The sequence below is a fragment of the Triticum dicoccoides genome, chromosome 1B, assembly GCF_002162155.2.
Source record: "Triticum dicoccoides isolate Atlit2015 ecotype Zavitan chromosome 1B, WEW_v2.0, whole genome shotgun sequence".
In the NCBI taxonomy this organism is placed as follows: Eukaryota; Viridiplantae; Streptophyta; class Magnoliopsida; order Poales; family Poaceae; genus Triticum; species Triticum dicoccoides.
In genome coordinates this window covers 194645816-194650912 of record NC_041381.1, presented here as the reverse complement: position 1 = coordinate 194650912, position 5097 = coordinate 194645816, and positions in this window count along the sequence as shown.

Sequence of the window (5097 nt, the reverse complement as noted above, 5' to 3'; positions counted from 1 at the left end):
GAACGATACTTTACCATTCATGAGGCCAAAAATTATATATATAATTCCGATCACGATGAACTAGATGCATATGATAATTTTTTTGATGGAATTCCAATTTCAACTGATTCCAATTCCAAGATCCAATATCATCGCATAGCCTATACCATGTCTATGCTTTTACCTTCAAAGATAAAGGGAAAACCTTCTTCTTAGCTTCATCTCCGGACAAACTTGCAAGCTTAAACAATCCACAAATTTCATCCACATATATCAAGTGCATATCAGGATGTTCGGTTCCATCTCCTGCATAAGGATTAGCTAGCAGTTGTTCCACCATACCCGAAGGAATTTCATATTCAATATTTCCAGTAGGTGCAGTAGGTTGAGGGGAAACTAATTGTGGTTCCGGTCGAGGTTAAGATACCCCGAACAAACCCCTCAAATGATTGTTTTCCATAGTAGCAAGTGACAATAAATTTCAGCATGTAGTAATAATGTTTCCTTACCAATTGCCACTTACCAAAAGCGCTTCACTCCCCGACAATGGCGCCAGAAAATAGCTGACCCACAAGTATATGGGGTCAATTATAGCCTTTCCGATAAGTAAGAGTGTCAAACCCAATGAGGAGCAGAAGAAAATGACAAGTGGTTTTCAGCAAGGCAATGTCTGCAAGTGCTGAAATTGTAAGTAACATAGTAGTTTGATAGCAAGATAATTTGTAACGAGCAAGTAACGGTGGTAGTAACAAAAGTGCAGCAAGGTAGCCCAATCCTTTTGAGGCAAAGGACAGGCCAAAAGGTCTCTTATGATAAGCAAAGTGTTCTTGAGGGTACACGGGAATTTCATCTAGTCACTTTCACCATGTTGGGTTGATTCGTGTTCGCTACTTTGATAATTTGGTATATGGGTGAACTGGAACTTAGGTGTTGTTCTTACTTGAACAAACCTCCTACTTATGATTAACCCCCTCGCAAGCATCCGCAACTACGAGAAAAGTATTAAGAATAAATTCTAACCATAGCATTAAACTTTTGGATCCAATCGGTCCCTTACAGAATAGCGCATAAACTAGGGTTTAAGCTTCTGTCACTCTCGCAGCCCATCATCTAATAACTACTCCACAATGCATTCCCTTAGGCCCAAATATGGTGAAGTGTCATGTAGCCGACATTCACATGACACCATTAAGGGAATAACAACATACATATCATTAAAATATCGAACACATATCAAGTTCACATGATTACTTGCAACATGATTTCTCCCGTGACCCCAAGAACAAAAGTAACTACTCACAAATGATAAACATGCTCAAGATCAGAGGAGTATTAAATAGCATAATGGATTTGAACATATAATCTTCCACCAAATAAACCATATAGTAATCACCTACAAGATGTAATCAACACTACTAGTCACCCACAAACACCAATCTATAGTTCCGGTACAAAGATTGAACACAAGAGATGAACTAGGGTTTGAGAGGAGTTGGGGATGTTGAAGATGTTGATGGAGATAGCCCTCCCCAAGATGGGAGAGTTGTTGGTGATGATGATGACGATGATTTTCCCCCTCCAGGAGGGAAGTTTCCCCGGCAGAATCGCTCCGCCGAGGGAAAAAGTGCTCCTGCCCAGGTTCCGCCTCGAGACGGCGGCGCTTCGTTCCAAAAGTCCTCTCCTGATTTTTTTTCTATGTCAAAATGACTTATGTACCAGAAGGGGGGCATCGGAGGTGGGCCTGGATGAGCACAACCCACCAGGGCGCGCCCTGGTGTCTTGTGCTCACCAGGGTGGGCCCCTCCGGGTACTTATTTGCTCCAATATTTCTTATTTATTCCATAAAAATCCTCGTAAAGTTTCAGCTCATTTGGAGTTGTGCAGAATAGGTAGCCTGACGTAGCTTTTTTAGGTCCAGATTTCCAGCTGACAGAACTCTCCCCCTTTGTGTGTACCTTGCATATTATGATAGAAAAGGCATTAGAATTACTCCAAAAAGCATTATTATGCAATAAAAAATATAAATAACAGTAGGTAAACATGATGCAAAATGGATGTATATGCGTCCCCAACATCGGCATGCCACCGGAGGGGTTGCGCATTCGCAAGCGTGTTTGGACGCCAGACGGACCGCACGGCCTTCAGCGAGGCAGCGACGACCCACCTAGCGCCGCACCATGCCCCATTTGGGCGGACACAATCGATTTCCGACGGATGGAGTCCGAGCGCAGCCGTCCACGGACCTCCTCCCGGGCGCGGTGGAGCGCAAGCCGGACGACCATCTCCTTCTCAGGGCCGCGCGGGATGAGCTCGGGGTCGAAGGATCTGGAGGTGAAGGACTCGGATCCGGTGCCCGCCATGCCGGAGACGATCGTAAGGAGCCGGAGATGAGCTTGGGTGGCGGATGGGAGTGTAGGGGAGGGGAGTGAAGTGGCTAGGATTTGGTCCGACGAACGGATGGGGAGGATTTTATGTGGGGTCGGGTGGGCCAGCGTGGGTCGGGTCCGATGTGGCGGGCGTGCGCAGGCGCCCCATATCCGTCCCATATTTGGGCTAGATATGGGGGTGCCGACCAGTCCAGGCGTTTGAGGAGTCGTCTGGGTCAAAAAATCATGAGTGGGCAGTGACCGGGCGTCCGCCGAGGCGTATGAGGTGGGTTTGAGAAGTCCAGCTGTAGATGCTCTTAGGTAGCAGAAAAAAAACAGTCATCCATTGCGATCTGACTGCAAACTACGAGTGGAGCGACAAAACTCGGATAGCCTGGCCCACCCGCCGCCGACATTGGCGGCAGAGGCCCGAGGGAGCTCCCACTCGCAAAGTCATATTGTGCGGTTCCGTCTCCTACCGGTGATAATCTCACCATTCCATAGCTGCTTTAAGATTCGGTCCAAAAAAGTACTTATTTTGTTATACAAACTGAATACCCAGTCGAGTACAGCTATTGTCCCATGCTATTTGTCCTTGCATGGCAGGCATTGATGTTACAACTCACTCTCTCTCTCTCTTCTCACACACGCGCATGCATATGTCTTTTCGCTTTTCATTGCAAACAAATCCATGGACTTTTTTTTCATCTTGACCAATTAAAAACATTTATATCTTTTAAATTTTAAATTTGTTTTTGAAATAATTTATATATTTGAACTCCGGGCGCCAAGACCTTTAGAAGTAAACCAATTTTGCTTATATTGTGAAACAAGATAGTGAAGTGAAATATTGGTTTTGAAAGTGAAAAAAAAATGAAACTGAAATGTGATATTGTGAAACTGATTATTTGGAAATGTGGAACCGTTTATTTTCAAAAGAGTGAAATATGTTATTTCAAAAATTGCAAATGAAATTGATGTGATTTTTGTCAAAAAGCCAGCGAAAAGTGAAAATGTAGCTTCTGAATTGTGAACTAGCAACCACAGAAAGTGAAATTATAATGTATCATTGTGAAACTGATTGTTCGAAAATGTGAAACAATTTATTTCAAAAGTGTGGAATAGTTTTTTTTGATAAATGTACAATTGAAATATGTTTTTTGTGAAACAAGCCAGTGAAAATGAAATGTAGGCTATGAATTGTGAAATACCACGGAGAGTGAAATTCTAATGTATCATTGTGAAATTGATTATTTGAAAATATGAAATAATTTATTTCAAAAGAGTGAAACAGGTTATTTGAGAAATGTACAATTGAAATAGGTGTTATTTTTGTGAAACAAGCTAGTGAAAAGTGAAATGTTGGTTCTGAATTGTAAAATAGTAAGTACATAAAGTGAATTATAATGTATCATTATGAAATTGATTATTCGAAACTATGAAACAATCTATTTGAAAACAATGAAATAGTTTTTGAGTAATGTGCAATCGATTTATTTGGTGAAACAAGCGAGCAAAAAGTGAAAAGTAGGTTTTGAATTGTGAAATGTGCAATTGATATATTATTTTTGCGAAAGAAGACAGTGAAAAGTGAAATGTTAGTTCTGAATTGTGAAATAGTAAGCACAAAAGTTGAAATACGTTGTTCACATCTTCAAATAATCAGTTTCAAAATTGTATATTATAATTTCATTTTCTGTACTTATTATTTCATAATTCTGAAATATCTTATTAACTTGTTTCAGTTTTTTCAAGTGAAATATATTAGTTCCACATATGAAATGTGAAATGTTGGAATTTAAATGTGTTTGAAATGTATCCAAGATCGGTCTAGTTTTAAAGGCCTTGGCGGCATCAAGAGTTCAAATATATAAATTATTTCAAATACAAAATTATGGTTTAAAAGATAAGAATGTTTTTTGTGACGCACCCGATCAATCGTACACTAATCATGCACGCAAACGTGTACGATCAAGATCAGGGACTCACAGGAAGATATCACAACACAACTCTAAAACATAAATAAGTCATACAAGCATCATAATACAAGCCAGGGGCCTCGAGGGCTCGAATACAAGTGCTCGATCATAGACGAGTCAGCGGAAGCAACAATATCTGAGTACAGACATAAGTTAAACAAGTTTGCCTTAAGAAGGCTAGCACAAACTGGGATACAGATCGAAAGAGGCGCAGGCCTCCTGCCTGGGATCCTCCTAACTACTCCTGGACGTCGTCAGCGGGCTGCACATAGTAGGGGCACCTCCGGTGTAGTAGGGATCGTCGTCGACGGTGGCGTCTGGCTCCTGAACTCCAGCATCTGGTTGCGACAACCAGAAAGAAAGGAAAAGGGGAAAAAGGGGGGAGAAAGCAACCGTGAGTACTCATCCAAAGTACTCGCAAGCAAGGAACTACACTACATATGCATGGGTATATGTGTAAGGAGGCCATATTAGTGGACTGAACTGCAGAATGCCAGAATAAGAGGGGGATAGCTAATCCTGTCGAAGACTACGCTTCTGGCAGCCTCCGTCTTACAGCATGTAGAAGAGAGTAGATTGAAGTCCCCCAAGTAGCGTCTCCAAGTAGCATCTCCAAGTAGCATCTCCAAGTAGCATCTCCAGTAGCATCGCAGTAGCATAATCCTACCCGGCGATCCTCCCCTCGTCGCCCTGTGGAAAAGCGATCACCGGGTTGTCTGTGGAACTTGGAAGGGTGTGTTTTATTAAGTATCCGGTTCTAGTTGTCATAAGGT